Here is an 18197-nt window from a genome sequence, read left to right as displayed (position 1 = left end):
AGAAGGACCAATCTATTTATTACGTTCGCAAATATGGCAGATAATTCCATCTCCCTCTCATGCTTTTTCGCTGTCGTGCGTACGTAATAAATAGATTGCTGAAATCGGGTGGGGCGGGTGAGGGGGAGCAACTCAAATTCGTCATTTTGTTTTTATAGTCCGATTGTGACGTTATCCTCTTAACAAATGTGCCCGTCTGGGGTCAATCCCTGGGTCAAAATGAATCAAATGCATCATCCATTGGATCAAGGTTGCATGCTGGAGCCATCCATAAGTGTCGAGATGGCTTTGTTACAACACGCAAGGTAGCAGCACCACCTGGTGGAATCAATGGAACAGCTGTGCACTCTGACGTCACACATTGTCCCATCAAATTTCAACATCGACACAACTTCAGATATGAAGCATCTTGAAGACCTTTCCACAATGTCCAAGGCTCAGGGAGGAGCTCAGAGGTCGACTGTTGTGCATGATAATCACTAAGAGACATCGATGTAATTTAACCGAACTGCTATCAGGGTTGGTTGATAATGTCTGACACCGCTTGTCGGAGTTTAATAGCCAATTTCCACGGTATATTGGACTGGGAAATGGCTTTGCAGCTGATGCAATGCCACCTGTAGGTTCGGGCTGGAAATTTGGGATTCTGGTAACGACACCGGCTTATTCTTTTTGAAAGGCACCATAACGTCTTTTGTGGTCCACCAGCGAATGCTGGCACACGGGTCTCCAACTTAATAGTCCAGTGGATAGTTGGCGAACCATGTTTTAGGGTCCGGCGTCGAACATCCGGTCCGGCCTTAGTCGAACATCATGCCTGACCAGCCCGTTCGCAAAAGACTTGAACCAAACTTCCCCAGGCCAACCCAGCAAAAATTGTGGCTGTTAAGACGAAGACGAAGAAGAAGAAGTTAGCTGACTTCGAAGCAGTTGGAAGATGTCCTCGGGGGAAATGATTGGGTGAATAGAGCAGAATGTTTGTGAAGTCCAACATGTTGTCTTTTGATTAAATGCGTCAGCGAAGCGACGGGTAAAAACTGCCTAGTCTGTTATATATTGCGAACCACGGTGTCTGTCCATGCGATCGTCTGTCTCCTGTTTACGGCGACCGCTTCCCGCGCTGTGTTTGAAAAACTCGACATTCACTTTGGAAACGACGGGAGAACAGCAAAGATTAATGTTGATGTCAAATTTTATTTCGCAAGTAGCATATTTTGCCCACTTTTAAGACAAATTCAACCTCCACCACCAGATGTTGCACCACCATTTTGCGGTGGGAGGTAAAATTAGCTTTGGCTCTGAGTTAAACCAAGAGTGCAACACAATTAACGTTTTAAAAAGTCAAGTAAATGGTTTAAATTGAAAGATTAACTTCAACTTTTCCCATCACTGGGGAAGGATACTCTTACTTGCATGTAATAAATCAAAAAAGATACAAATATATGTATTAATTATTACTCTGATTATGATTTCCAAAAAATTCTAATGTGTCAAGTATCCATATACAAGGAAAAATTCCCAACAATTCCTTTTATGATGAAATGAAGTTTGAGCCTAAAGGTGCTTTGTGGACTCGCTGGCGAGCAAACAGTTCAATAACGGCATCGAAATCCGATTTCCTTTCTCGAGGCGCCTCCACTGCCAGTGATCGCAAAATCGTCAGTCGGTCTTGACACAGTTGATCTCAGATCATTTCTTTACTCTTGCCAGTGTACTGCGTGAGTGTTCTGCCGGTGCAATGGTAAACCGTAGGGTACAGAAGATCTTAAGCATGATGGAGATATTGGGGAACAAGGTGTCGAGTTTCAACTCACGGAGAATGTTCGACAGTTGAAGTAGTGATGGAGCAGTGTTTGTCCCAGATTAGATGTGTGGCTCACCTTTTGGTGTTCGATTTCATTAGATCCCCAGACACGTCAACGCTACACTTCTCACAAAGTACTCCAGCTTGTTCACGCATGTCTTCTTGGTTCAAATTTTAGGATCTCCACATGACAGCAAATGTCGCCTCCAGCTCCCTGGCTGCCTCATAACGCCTGGCCGTGTTTCTGATGATGCACTCCAGAAGAGCATATATAACTTGACGCTTGAAACAATCTTCTGGATTGGAATCTTATCACATCTTCACTCAACATCTGATCTGCAAACCTCTTCCTCCATTTTCGTCTTTTTCTCTGGCAACATAAGTGAGGTTTTCATACCAAGGCTCTCAGGAACAAGCTCACTCTCAGTCAAAACAGCATCCCAACTCTCTCTATCTCTCAAATGTTTGAGATCCTCAGTTGGTCTTTTTATATTCTCAACCTCTACATCCAACGCCACGTCTCTGGCTTGGAGAACTGTGATCCTGAAGTCGATTGCCGTGAGGACTTTCCGCCAAGTGGAAGCCATGAGGATGCCCTCAAACAAATCCACGTGGGTCTGAATGCCATTTCGATCCGATCGAGTCTCTGCTCTCAGATTCAGATCCTGAGCAATTTTAATGGCCTTCTTTATTCCTGGAAGGTGAACTGCAAAAGGCTCAACACTGTCTACCCAGGCAGACCAATGTGTATCTGACATGTTGTGCAGAGAGCAGCCAACGTTTTCCTTCAAAATGTCCTATCTTTGCGGGTTAGAGCTGAACACTGTTTCTAGAGTCTTTGAGCAACTCCAAAGAACGTAATCACACCTGGACGACATTCAGTGGCATGAACACCGCACAAATTTAAACTGTGACAAGCACAGGATAAGGATGTGGCTCATGGGTTGTCGTTCTCAATACGAGCTTGAGCGTCTATGGAGGAGCCGCTCATGTTGCGTCCGACACCGAACTCTTTGCCAGGGCAGCCTGCAATCAGTATTGTGCTTCCTGAGAGTATCACGGATCAGTCCTGCTATTGCTTTGCCATTTTAAAAATACTTTTTATTGCCATCCACAAACTCTAGGAAACTTTCTTGAATCTCGTAGTTCTTATTCTCATCATTCAAGTGAACAAAGCACAGAATAAACACTGTTTGTTCTTCATGCGCTGAGTCAGGAGTTGCATCGACAATTACAGAATTATACTTGTATTGTATTGTACAGAATTGTACGGAGGTTTCTCGTTTGTTTCAGATCGCATTTGTCGCATTTTTAGCGCAACACCTTATCAAGTCGTTTTGACTTTCTGGGGACAGGTAAGGAATTGCAGTCGGTGATGTGTGATCTGAGATTCCTTCACTTGTTGAGATGATCTTCAAGGATCGAATCATAATGGCTGATCAACTCCAAAATAGCCAGAAAATTCCCATTTCTTTGATCACCAATGAGATGACTTTTCCCTGTAAATGCCAAGCCTCTTCTCACCCCCCCCCCCCAGCAACAACGGCACATCGAGAATTCTGCTTAGTATTTGTTTTCAATGTGCTGCCTGACTGAATGCTCTGCAAGAGTAGCTGTCTAGGGTTGAGTCACACTTTTTTTGTATACTTTTTTTTGTCGAGGCTCCTATGAGAGATAACACACAACGCACAGCAAGGGGGGGCATGAGACAAGAGGGTGGGAGTGGGAAGGACAAAACAGTGGGGAATATAGACATTAGGACATCTGTGGAAGGGAGAGGGATGGGGTGGGGAACATTGGGTATACGAGATGGACATTACAGGGACTTTCAGGAAGGAAAGCAGGGAATTTGAAGGAGATGGGTTTTGGGGTGGATTGATGGGGGTATAAAAGATTGAGGATTTGGATGGGGGACGATAAGAGGTGGTGGTGAAAGGCTGTTTTGAAGACCTGGAGGGAAGAGTAGGATTGAACAGAGTGAGGGAGCTTATTCCAAAGGCGGGGAAAAGGAGGAATGAAAGAGTGAAGGTGAGCAGTGATTCGTGATTTTGGTCGTTTTACCAGAACGGAGTTGTTGGCGGACCTTGAGCGCCCTGCAGAAATATGGTGGGGATAAATTGCAGAGAGAACAGGGAGGACGAGACTGGAGAGGAGACAGTAGAAGACAGATAGACCACCGATCTGTCTGTGGTGAGAGAGTGAGAGGCACAAAGACTCGGCCTCATCGCAGGAGATGCCAATGATCCGAAATGCCTTGGTTTCCACTGTGTGAAGCTGAGAAAGGTGGGAGGCAGGAGCACCATACCAAAGGGGAGAGCAGTACTCCATCAGGCTGTGGATGAAAATGGATGAGGGGGGTGGGGGCAACTTTGACAAGGATGAGTGAGGGGGGTGAATGGTCGGAGAAGGGTAAGTGGGGAGAGTTGAGGGAGAAAGGTGAGGGGGGAGAAAGGTGAGGGGGGAGTTTTTGAGAAAAGTGAGAGGGAGGCTTGGAGAAGGAGGGGTGAGAAGGGTGAGTTGGCACTGAAGTTGGAAAAAAAGAATGGTTGATGGAAAGCGAACATTCATAGCAAACTGGGGTTTCTAAAATTTTTAGGTCAGAAATGCGATTAAACACATTTCTTGATGGATGTAACAAAGGTGAATTAAGAGAATGGAGAGAAGAAACGCTGTAACAGTTGGATTTTTTAGGCAAGGTATGAAGGAAAGGTTGAATTGAGAGCAGTCTGTTTAAATAGAAAAAGAGTAATAAATTACGATACAGTAATGTGTACCACATGTATGAAAGAGGAAGATGAAGCATTATAAGAGATCGTTTTTATTATTATCCCGCCCCCTCCCAGAGGGAAGGAGCGGGATATTGTAATCGTTCGGTTTGTTACTTACGAAATCTAAAGATTTCGTTAGTATATTGATGACTTCCGTCCTCTGTTTGTGTGTGTGTGTGTGTGTGTGTGTGTGTGTGTGTGTGTGTGTGTGTGTGTGTGTGTGTGTGTGTGTGTGTGTGTGTTTGTAGGCACGATAACTCGAGAACGGAAGAAGCTACCAATGTCAAATTACACCATGTGATAAAAGAGGGTGATGGCTAGCGCTGATTAGATTTTGGTCAAAATCCGTCAAAGGTCAAGGTCACAGTGAGGTCAAACATAATTCCATAAATTCATGTGGAGAAATGGAGTATTTTTGCTTCGGTCGACGTTACGATTTCGTTCTAACTTCGATTTTAATTTTGTCTTCGGTTTTTGCGATCGCTTAGGACGCTTAACACTCGGTTGTCGAAATTCTGGTAAAAATCGGATGTTTTGGAGACGTTTTAAGATTGTATAAAAAAATATTTCACTCGCCGCGTCACGGCTCGTCACGTGGTGCAGCGTGCTCGAGCAGAGGCAGCGTTGAGTCACGTATTGGTTTTGCGTGTGCGCGCTAATGGTGTTTTCGATAAAGATGGTATTTAAAAGTCATTTTTTTATCCCAATAAAGGTTATCGTCGCATGCCTGACTTGCTAAGCCATCGGATTATGTAAAGATTGTTGGTGGATGGCCGAATATTACGGTTTTGTGACTGATAAAATAATATTAAATAATTGCGTGGAGAAATGGAGATTTTTGCTTCGGTCGACGTTACGAGTTCGTTTTAACTCGGATCTCAATTCTGTTTTCACTTTTGGTAACGGTTGAGAATGCTTAACACTCCGTTGTCGAAATTCTGGTAAAAATCGGATGTTTTATGAGATTTATGTCGGGTGTCGTGTCTGAGGCTTAACTGAAGATTATGCTAATGAGGGGGATTGTAACACACGGCATTACGCGCTCGTTTTAAAGTCAATTTCATCCTGTTTTCACTTTTGGTAACGGTTAAGTATGCTTAACACTCGGTTGTCGAAATTCTGGTAAAAATCGGATGTTTTATGACATTTATGTCGGGTGTCGTATCTGAGGCTTAACTGAAGATTATGCTAATGAGGGGGATTGTAACACACGGCAATACGCGCTCATTTTAAAGTCAATTTCAATCCTGTCTTCAATTTTGGTAATGGTTAAGTATGCTTAACACTCGGTTGTCGAAATTCTGGTAAAAATCGGATGTTTTATGAGAGGTTTGGCACAGAATCATCGTAGAAACTTCTGGTTTGCGTCGCTACCTTCCCTCGAGACAGCTTTTATTTGACAAGGTCAGAGGTCAAGTTGACGATTTCGTAAGTACCAGTCTATGACTGCTTGTTATCTTGCCAAAACGAAGTTTTTGCAAGATATGTTATAGTCAGCTTGTATGGTTTTTTTTGTCTGTAATCACGTATAAAAAATTCTGCAGAGCACAGTTATCATTGGAAATTTTTGTAACTTCGCATATCAGAGGCCTATAGAGGTCCCTTTCAGTGCATAAAATTTTGAAGGTCAAGGTCACTTTGTCGCAAATCAGGGGAGTCGACGAAACCCTTATTTTTTGAGTAATTTTGATCGGATCGTCTTTAAACTTCATGGGAATATAGTTCATGGTCTGGTGCTCAGCTGATTAATTTTTGGTGGCGATTGGCCTTAACCTTCATGTTTTTTTTGTTTGTTTGTTTGTTTTTTGTCTGTAATCACGTATAAATCACTCTGCAGAGCACAGTTATCATTGGAAATTTTTGTAACTTCGGATATCAGAGGCCTATAGAGGTCACTTTCAGCACATAAAATTTTGAAGGTCAAGGTCAAAGGTCAAGGTCACTTTGTCACAAATCAGGGGAGTTGACGAAACCCTTATTTTTTGAGTAATTTTAATCGAATCGTCTCCAAATTTTATGGGAATGTAGTCTATGGTCTGGCGCTCAGCTGATTAGTTTTTGGTGGCGATTGGCCTTGACCTTCATGGTTAGCGCCTGAGGTCAAACATATTTGACCCCAAGGTCAAATTTTCAAGTTTTAGGAACCATATCGTGTAGTACCTCAAATTGAACACCTCGATGAGTGCTTTCTAGATATGTCAAGCTTGAGACATTATGATGTCATTTGGTGACGTTATGAGGCAAACACATATTTTTCATGGTTACTCTGTAGAACGATTCTCATCGGAATCTCTCGTAGGCAGATATTCCTCAAGGAGTCGCTCCTGGTGGATAGCAGCTCTGTTCACCTCAGTGTGACCTTAAAGAAGTCACACGTGGTCACCTTTTGGCAAGATACGGGTCACCCTGCGGGTGACATTGGTTTTATTTGTCTGTTTGTTTGTCTGTCTGTCTGTTAGCAACTTTACGGGAAAACGGCTGGCTCAAACACTGTCAAATTGTATCCACAGGTGGGTAATGAACCTCGGACGACCCCATTAACTTTTGGGTCCAATTAGGTCAAAGGTCAAGGTCAGGTCACAAAAAGGTCAAAATCTTTTTCGCTCATAACTTCGTCAAAAATTGTTTAATTGACTTCAAACTAAGACTAAAATATTCCTTATTCTATTCCTTATAATCAACGTTCAGGTTAAGGATACATCAAATTTAAATTTGATCCCCAAAATAACTTTATGCCTTAAATGGGTGGGATTTGTTGTGCCTGGCACCACTTGTTGTTATTATTATTATTATTATTATTATTATTGTTTGAGAGAGTTTTCATCAGATTAGGTCATGGAAGTGTTGTGGAAAAATCGTGAGGTGAATGGTGACTTTGGATCGGTAAAAAGATCACGTGGTTACGGCAGAAGCATGTGGCTATGGGAGGTGTATAGTCAAAAGTGAATTTATTTATTTTAAATAAGGATTGCGTAACATTCGGAAAAGGGAAGGTTGAAGTAAAAACGTGGAAGTGTGTGGTGAATTTGGAACTGTAAACACAGAGTGAAGCTGGGTCGATGAAACACATCAGGAATGGGGTGGAGAGAGACACGTGGTTACAGGAGGTGTATCGATTGAAAGGATACGGGGAAAATTATTAATTTTTGATGTATTTTTGAAGAATAGGTAAGATTCGGGAATGGAAGGTTGGAGGAAGAAATCGTGAAGGTAATGGCGAGAGTGGGTCAGTTCAAGTGGAATAAAGATGGTGTGCCGGCAGGAGGAAGAAGAAGAAGGATTGGAGGAAGAAGGATCGGGACGCGTCGGTATGCAAGGAAAAAGGTATTTTGTTTTTGTTTTGGATTTAAGACAAGAAACAGTGTTTATTTGGGAGGGATGGGGGACGTTGGGAAAGTGGGGAAGATAGGAATTGAAGTTAATAGGGAGAAAATACAAATAAAAACGATCGTACACAAAGAGGGGAAGGATGTGTAGGCCTCAAGGAACCCAATAAGACAAGGTCGACGAAAACTCACAAAATAGCACGATTTTTGAAATAAAACCGAACTAGGAACACCCAGTAACATGTTGGTTCACAGTAACACTTGAGGCATTTCGCCACGTTACACCATTCAATTTAACACATTTTGTGGCTACTACAGTTTTGGTGTTCAGGAATCTTTTCATGCAGCTTTTTCCATTTCTGTAAAAAGGAGGAGCCTGAAGTGGAAGCAAGAACTGAGTGACTGAAGTTGAAGCCTACGTCAAAATCCAACGGTTTCTTTTCTGTGACACCCTTCCGTTTTGCTGGCTACACTGAGACAATACTTCCTGATTCTGTGTGTTCAATGACAGGCATGTGGATATCACTTTCAGTCTCGACATCGGCAATTTGATTTGGCGATGTATAATCAACCACTTAATCACTGACATCAGTCTGAATCACATTCACTTTGGTTGAGAAGCCCAGACTTTCATGGGTTTTCTGTATCTGAGTTACCTTCTTTGCCCTCGTGGTCCTTTCTTTTCTTTTCTCCTGATTTATGGTGGTAATCCATGGTCCGAAACTAAAAAGACAAAAAGATAAGATACCTCACTGACCGTGATGATCACATCTTGCACGCCGATCTCTGGTGGGGGAACACAAAGGAACAAGAGCTTCCAGGATAGCACTTCAAAACAATCTTTCGCCGGCCATGACTCTTTAATCATATAACGATGAGGAAGTGTGGACGAGCCGAGAAGGGGTTTTGCTGTACTGTTAAAAATGAAAAACTACAGGAGAAGCTCTGGCCCTTGGGCCCCTCAACGGACCCGTGGGCTTCCCTTCCGACCCCTCGGAGGGGCTGCGACCCTCCCTGACCCCTTCTCCTCTGATCGGGCCTGGGGTCAGGACAACGTTTTTTGGTTGATTTGACATATTTGACCCATCCTGAACCAAAATCAGCAAAGTGCTACCTTGGCACCATTCAGGGATTTTTTTTCGGAACAAAAAACAAAATGGCCACCAAAAATCCAATGGAACAAATGTAAAGTTACTCATATAATTATTCTGACTCAAAGATAGAGCCAATTTTCTTTCAAACATCAAGAAATTTACCAAAAAGTATCATTTTGTCACGATGCACAATTTACGATTGTGTTTCAATGGATACAAATCCAAAATCACCACCTAATTGTATGAAATTAAAAATGTGAATAACTATACTTGAACATCACATGTAGGGTTCTGGATATGCTCTACCCCTGGATATGCTCTTTCTGCTCTCCCAACAATGGATATAGGTCCTCAATGCCAGACATGAAATCAGAGCCATATCCCGAGACATATCACGTGCTTTTAACACGGTCTGGCAACCTGCCCTGCTCACCAAACTCTCTTCTTATGGTATCCAAGGCCATCTCCACTCATGGCTCGCAGACTTCCTCTCCTGTCACAGTCACCGTGTGGCCCTAAATGGAATTCTCTCATCCCCTCTTCGTGTCCAGGCTGGAGTTCCTCAAGGCAGCATTCTGGGCCCTGTTCTTTTTCTGATTTTCATCAATGATCTCCCTGCCTCTCTGGAAAATCCTCTTTATCTCTTTGCTGATGACTCCACCCTCTGCCATACCATCTGTCAACCCTCAGACCAGCAATCAGCGGCTTCTTTGCTCACTGTAGATCTGGGTAAAATCACAAACTTCTCCAACACGTGGATCCTCACAAATCTTTCAATCCTCACAAATCTCACACTCTCATGATGTCTCTCCAAAAGGATCGTTTGGAACCCCCCCCCCCCATCCACTTTCTCAACAATCCTCTGGAAGAAGTCCTTTCTTTCAAGCTTCTGGGTCTCACTATCTGCCATGATCTTTCTTGGGTAAGCAACATTTCCAACCTGGCCTCCAAAGCCAGTCGCCGACTGGGAATCCTCCATCGTGCAAAGTCCTTCCTTGGCCCACCTGAGCTCCTGACCACATAAGAAGCTTTCGTCCGCAGCCTTATGGAGTACTGCTCTCCCCTCTGACCTGGTGCTCCTGCCTCTCACCTTTCTCGGCTTCATGCAGTATTACCCAATGCATTTCGGATCATTCGCATCTCCCGCGATGAGGCTGAGTCTTGGGCCTCTCACTCTCTCCCGCAGGCAGGTCGGTGGTCTTTCTGTCTTCTACCATCTCCTCTCCGGCCTCGCCCCCCCCCCACCTGCTCTGTCTGCGATTTGTCCCCACCATATTTCCGCAGGGCACTCAAGGTCCGTCAACAACCCCCTTCTGGTAAAACTGCCAAAATCACGAATCACTGCTCACCTTCACTCTTTCATTCCTCCTTTGGAATAAACTCCCTCACTCTCTTCAATCCCAGACTTCCCTCCGGGCCTTCAAAACAGCTGTTCACCTCCACGTCTTATTGCCCCCTATCCAAATCCGAGATCTTTTCTACCCACGTTAATTCACCCCAAACCCACCTCAATGACAAATTTGTTCCAGGCACCCTTATTAGTCCAATGACGTCATTACAGGGATTTCAACTGCTGCCTGGTCTTATTGACAGGACACTGTACCGCCTTGACATTTTCAAATATAGTTTATAGTACCTGAAAAAAAAAACAACGGGATAAATAGCATCTCGGCTTCAAGGTATGAAATACAGGGAGTGGTGTCTTCATCGAGCATAACATAATATCTCAAGGGGTGTCTGTTGAAGTGTTCCGGAGTGTTATGGGGGGTGTGAAGGGGGTGACAGATTTGGGCAAAAAATGCGTTATGTAATTTTTGAATGGCCCCAAATTAGATGAAACTAGAACTCAAATAATAACACGTCATTGAAAATCACATAGTTGGTCTGTGAACATGAAAAACAAACATTCTGATCAATTTGCTTACTTCGTCGTTGGTGTCACAATTCATATTTGTACATTCTGAAAGATTTCAGTGGATATCAATTCAAGATGGTGACCAAATTTCACAACATTAACTGAAAACACAAAGAACATCAAAGCCAAGTGTTTGTTTAGCTTAGAATGCATTTCTAATTTATATCCTCTGGTGCTATTTCATTGTCCTTCTCGTGTGCTCATTGCAGCAGTCAGCATTATCACGGCAACTGCAGAACATTGAGCAGGACACGTCCTGTGCTGCAACACAACCACATCTGGATGTAGTACATGCTCGACCAGCTGAACAAGCATATTTGATCATCTGGAGTGCTTCGAGAGGGACAGGGGAAACATCTGCAGGTAATGTGACAGGATAGAGAGTGAGGTCCTCTTCACCTCATGCCCAACCATAATGGACAGGATCCACCTCTAGTCGATCAGGAGACAGAGCATCCTTCCAGATGGCAATTTGGTGGCGTGGACGGTATACATGCTCCACAAAGGCATCGTGGGTTGGTGGCAAAGATTTCAGTTTGGGCGATTATGCGATTTTAGGATTTGCCATCCTTGATGTCCAAACGGAATGACGAATGGCAGACATGTCTCCCTTTTCTTTGCAGCCATAACATGCAGTGATGATCTCGGTGGCTTCAGATTTCGCAACTTCCATGTCAGATTCAAATTGTCTGAATGACGTCAGTGCACGTCCACTCTGGACTGTTTTCAGTGCTGTTATATTACCCTACCTTAGATATGATGCCATATCACAGCCTGTTAAAGCATATGCTGCTGGCAGTTGATGCCCTTGTGTTGCAATACTGTAACTTTGATGTTGATTCACTTCTGTCTACAATTGGGCTCTCCATGGAGACGTCACAAGATAGATTCTCCTTGTCATACATGTGGACAAGTCGGACAAACACATCAGTCGTCACATATCACCTGAATGTTTGTGCAACCATTCCCTGCCAGCTTCACCATCCGCTGCACCATGACTCGTTAGCTTTGTCATGGCTGATTCGCAGGTCATCTGTGCTGATCACTCGTCGGCATAGAACTGTGTTGGAACAGGATACTTACCAGTGATAGCCAATTGGTTGGTGCTACCTGATATGTGATCAACCAAGAACTGACAGATCAGATCTATCAGTTGCATCTTGTTAGAAAGCACATTGAGCACCACCTTTTAGTGCTGGTAGTTACTTCTACCACCGAAGGTGGATGGAGGTCACGTTTTCAACCCTGTCTGTTTGTCTGTGAGCACGATATCTCAAAAAGTTGTGGACATATTCGGACGAAATTTGGTGAACAGGTTGGGTGTGTGACAAGGACTAATTGGTTCGACTTTGGTGAAGATCCGGATCAGGATAGTCGAATTTTAAAGTGATTCTTCACCATTGAGATATTGGGCCAAAAACTATATATATAACATGATATCTCAAAAAGTTGCGGACGGATTTGCATGAAACTTGGTGGACAGGTTGGGTGTGTGACAAGGAAGAATAGATACGATTTTGGTAAAGATCCGGATCCAGATCTGGCCTACCAGTGGGATATAAAATGTAAACTGTTCAGTCTGGTGGAGCTATGCGCTCTGCCAAGTGCAATACCAGTTTTTTTTTTAAACACGCAAATCCTGAATATGTTTTGGACTTTAGATTCTATAACACATGTTGTAATGAGTAAAATATAAACTCAGACTTCACTATGTCCGACTCTTCAATACAGACTTTCGGTAGATCAACTGCAATTGCCTCGTCAGTGGGATTCTTGAGACCGAGCATCTAGGTTTTGGTTGGTCGTTGTCTTGGCCTTGGCCTTGGCCAACAGCTTCTTTGTATGTGGCTCATGCATACCGTTGATGTAGCACAGGAGCCGTTCTCATTGGGACAATGTTTTGCTTTGAGTTACATCATGTCAGTCAACCAACAAGAAACATCCAACGTCTTGCAGGTCAATAATGATTGTAAAAATGAGACAGCATTTGTCATTTGCTGCTGCGTACTTTGAATGGTAGCAGTCACCAATCTAATGCAATGAGATTACGCCTTGAGACAACATGAAAATCTATCAAGAACTTCGATGAGGAATTATCTTGTGAAAGCTGTATTTTTCATTGTTAATGGGCAATAAGATGTGGAGGCTGTTCAAGTATACAAAAAGCGATAGACTAACGGAAAAGTGGTGCAGTTGGCAACTATGCAGGCGGTACTAACGCACCACCATGTCAGGACAAATTACACGGTGTGGAGCATTACTGAGAAACACGCAATAACAAAAGATACATTGGTGTAAAAACTGAAAATGGCTGATCTGGATGAAACTGTGGAAACCATGGTGGTTACAGACCAAGCAGGGCCTTGCTGGAGTCTCCCCCCAACAAAACCTGCCATTGGGGTTGGGCTTTTATCGGGAGGACCAATCGATTGATGACAGATCTTCAAGTGAAAAATAGATTTATTGCAAAATTTTTTGAACGTCCTGCAAGTACTTCTACTATCTGGAGGAAGTGTTGTAAATTTGAGTACAGTAAATAATTTGATCGCAGTAAATACAAAAAAACATCCAAAATAACTGAGTGTTTTTTCAGCTTCAACCTTGAATTTACAGCACCTCCTCCAGTTAACAAAAGTACTCAGGAGGTTAAGCTTGGGTCTACCATGTTATTGGAATTGTCCATATTTCATGACTGCACTTGCATGATACTTTGAAAAAACTGCAAGCTGATGTGAGGGTCCCTCTTTGTGGAGGGCTCCGAAGGTCCGCAGGTTCCACAGATGTCTAACGGAGGCCCTGAGACCAAGAATTGTATGAACTAGTACGGGCCCGTAGGGGCGGGCCCGTAGGTGCGTAAACGACGACTGGATTGGGGCATTTTTTCACCCCCCCCCTGACCCACCCCCTCTCCCCCCGTCTCTCACCCCCTCCTCTCTCCCCCTCTCTCGTTCAAGTACCCTCTCTCGTGGGTGAGGCATGCCAGTATGTGCAGCTTCGTTCCTTCGCTCTCATAAACGATGACTGGATTGGGGCATTTTTTCACCCCCCCTCTCCCCACCCCCCCCCATCTCTCACCCCCTCCTCTCTCCCCCTCTCTCGTTCCAGTACCCTCTCTCGTAGGTGAGGCATGCCAGTATGTGCAGCTTCGTTCCTTCGCTCTCATAAACGACGACTGGATTGGGGCATTTTTTTAATTAGATCGGACCAACCGTATCATAAATGGCCATAACTTGGGAAACATACTGTTGCGAATTCGCGCCCGCCAGCGTGCGATGGGCCGCTCGACTCGAATGGTGGCCGCCTCGCCCACCGGAACGGACAATTCTGTCGTGACCCTCTCGGACCAACGCCGGGAGCTAGTCACGGGTGGGGGTTTAACCTCACCACGATCGTGCCAATTGCCCACCCACGCAGGATAGGGTCGCTCGACAAATTCGATCTACCTAAGTACCTGCGCGAATGGTGGACCGGGCGATCGCACCTCGCCACAAGACGACTCCGGACACGGGCCGCTTGGGCGGCCCGTTCCGTGCTATCGGGATAACCGAGCGGTGTTATTGCCGACCTGGACGGTTTAGATTAATTACCGGGCGTATTAAGCCCACTACGAACCCTTGACGTGAAGCAGGATGGAGGGTCAATAAAGAAAAGAGAAGCGAAACGGGAAAACAGTTCACACAATGCACAATTATTACGCAACACACGGAAAGCACACATATACAGTCAAACAGTCAAAATGCGCATGCAGCAGTTAAAACAAAAGAAACAATGACGCAGAGTTACTACCGAAAATGCGTACACACGGCAACACTTATAGTTCTACTTTACAGATGGCGCCAACACATATTTACTCAAAAGCAAAGGAAAGAAGCAACCCTCATAGACAAGAGGGCAGACAGGCCTGGAGGCCAATATGTGTGCGTGACCTGGAGGAGCGCCAGGTCCGCGAGACCGGGGGGGTCCTACCCGCGTCCTCATGACACATTGGCAGACGAGCCGCAGATGTGGCCGCGTGGCTGTGCCCCGACTCTGTGCTCCTTAGCGGGTTTCGTTGGCATGATGTTTGGAGTGGGGTGGGAACGGGGCCCCCTTTTTGCACTATCTCAGCGCGGGGGAAAGGGGGAATTGTTGATGCCCTGAGGGAGGAGAATGGCGGCTGGCTTGGGTCCCGCGACGAGCGATCTCACACCGCGACCTCGTCGCCGACCTTCTCGCCTCGGACCTGAGCTCCTTTGCCTCTTCCCGCAACTCTCCTCAGCCGACTGCAGAACCCAACTCACTGCCACACCGATGACTCGACTCACTCTGCCCTGCCGACACACACTGCTACTGCCACACTCTGCTACTGCCACACTCTGCCACAATTCGCCTTGCGCTCGCCATTTTATAGGCCAGCAGGAGAGAACAATATGCAAATATCCGGATGAGGATGACCTCGGGGGCGGAGCCACGCTCACCCATTGGTTGGAGGAAAGAGGGCGTGAATCTCCCCTGATCCTAGAATTTGCATATATCGATTTCACACAGACGCGCCTGGAGGCGGGGCCAAGCCGCTCCGCGCTTGCTAATTGGATGGATCAGAAGTGGGCGTATCGCGTTCTTGATCCGAATTTTCCCTCGGAAAGGCCGCTATTTGCGCTCACGGCTCGGTGCGTTTCGCTGAACAAGCCCAAGACAGCCCGACGCTCAGTGTTCACAGGTGGTGCGGGAATGGCCGTAGAAGGAGAGAGGTGAGGGTGGTGGAGGGTTTATCGGTGGTGGTTTGATGGTTATGGTACCGTTTGGGAATGACGGTGATGCGATGTTTGCGGGATTGAGTTGTGAAGGTAAAGGTTGTGGCTGTTGGCATTGTTGTTGTTGTCGGAGGGTTGGAGCGTGGTTGTAGTTGGTGACGATGGCTGGCGTGGTGGTTGTTGTGTGATGGCGGTTGAGACGTGGTTGGTTCAAAATAAAGATAGAACAGAAAAACGGCTATCTCAAAGCGTCGCAGCCCGAATGAATCACATAAATTCCCTCTATACAATGGGTTTGGGGCTAACTACACATGTACTTAGAGATATCTCACCTACGGGCCCTTCATGGTGTAATGCGAATTTCCACAGCCGTAACAATACTCAGGTCCCCAGCGTCAATTGTGACGTCATATCAAACGAAGAAGAATTGTGACGCCCCCTCTCTCTCGCCCCTAGTCTCGCCCCTCCTCTCTCCCCCCTCCTCTCTCGCCCCCACTCTCACCCTCTCTCTCGCCCCTCCTCTCTCCCCCTCTCTTGAATTGTGACGCCCCCTCTCTCTCACCCCCATCCTCTCTCACCCCTCTCTCTGTAAATGTATTCACAAATGTATTCACAAAAAACAAATACATAAATAAATAAGCATTAATTGTGCTGTCATTGGTGACGTCATAGCACTAAGTCTTGTCATTGATTGACAGATAAATGGCTGTAACTTGGGAACCGCTCGTCCGATCGATATCAAACCTTGAAAAGGCACATCCGCGGGTCCCCAGCAATATTCCTGGCAAGTTTCAATCTGATCGGACTGTCAATCGTGCAAAAAAATGTAATAAATAAATAAACATTAATTGTGACGTCATTCGTGATGTCATAGCACCGTCTCTTATCATTGGTCGACAGATAAATGGCCGTAACTTGGGAACCGCTCGTCCGATTGATATCAAACCTCGAAAAGGCACATCTGCGGGGCCCTGGCAATATTCCTGGCAAGTTTCAATCCGATCGGACTGGCGGTCGTCGAGAAACGGCGGTCGCATACAGACAGACATGCAGACACACACACACACACACACACACACACACACACACACACACACACACACACACACACACACACACACACACACACACAGATTGCTGGAATTATAGATAGATGATACACAGTGATCTGCAGCATACTCAACCATAAACCTGAGCTGGAGTGCCAGCCCAAAGGTACATCCTTTCCAAAACGTGCATCCTTTCCAAAAAAAAACATTCAAAACTAATTATAAACAGTTGTGGCAGCCCTCTTCGAAGAAAAAAAACGCTCTGAAGGAGGGTTGTGTAGAGGAGGGTGAGGGCACAGTGAGACGTAAGGTACACCGACACAGGACAACAATTTCAACACTTGTGTTCGCCTTTCTATATGCAGCGACGACAATTTGCTGGGGGTGTAGCTGTGCCGCTGATGCAGTGCACACAATGCGTTAATATTTTGAAAGGTGCCATGGGTTCTTTAGCGTCAACCAGTCAAGAGTGAACAGAGGGGACATCTCCTTCATGGGTCGATAGAGCAGCGCCCTGTCTGTCAAGCAACAGAATGACAGGTTGCCCTTAGGCCTTATTCCTACAAAAATCAAACGAAGACGAGACAGCACACAAGTGAGTATGACACCAATAAATTCGATCTCGAACACCTGTAGCAGTCTACAGTATTGCCCAATGTCAATCCCATTAATCGGAACGAGTCACTGTGGCCGAGTCAACCAGCACACAATGACATACTCTTTTCAAATGATACTGTTTGATATTTAAAGTCCACACCGAAGCGTCCACAACAGTCCTCTTTGAGGTCGACGACAAAATATTTCAAGTTTTTAGGTGGCAGTACAGCTCACCCAATATCCCCTCCAAAGCATGGTGTGCTTTCTGATGTATGCCAGACTGATAAGTCGGAGAATCTGTCGTGTAGCTATCATAAGACATCTCCATATCGCCTGGGATGTTTTGAGCGAGAACGAAGCCAAGCTGGAACTGTGGTCCACGTCCCCTCCATTAAAAGGTGATCGCTCAAGGGAGATGCTGTCGGATTATCTCGGTATGATGCATTTAAATTGACAACTTGACGATGGAATGCGCAAGCCAGTTGCTCACCAAGTGGCTGAAAACAGGCACATAGTGGGGGCAGTGACGTGTCAACGACAAAGCAAAACTGAACAAAGTTTCATTTTTTTTCTCTTGGGTTTGGGTTAATATTTGGGTTTAACCACAGAAACGAGAATTTGTCATGTTGTCTGGACATACGAGGCAACAAGAGCTGCTGTAGACTTCATCACGGGGCTGACGGCTCGATGTTCTGGGCAAGCATAGTTGTGATGATTTCCCAAATTGAAAATCAACCTATGATGCTTTTGCTGGCATTGTAGAATGATGAAGTACACTTATTGTCAGTGCAAGATTGTTTGTCGTAAAGAGGGGTAGGTTTGGGGTTGAGGGGAGGCTTGTTGTATAGTTAGAGTGAATCGACTAATCATACCCCTAAGGGTAAAAATAAGAGCCCATAGTGCGACACAGT

This window comes from Eptatretus burgeri, chromosome 17 (genome assembly GCF_056783735.1).
Source record: "Eptatretus burgeri isolate ZD-2024b chromosome 17, Ebu_testis_v1, whole genome shotgun sequence".
In the NCBI taxonomy this organism is placed as follows: Eukaryota; Metazoa; Chordata; class Myxini; order Myxiniformes; family Myxinidae; genus Eptatretus; species Eptatretus burgeri.
Note: the sequence above shows the minus strand (reverse complement) of the source record.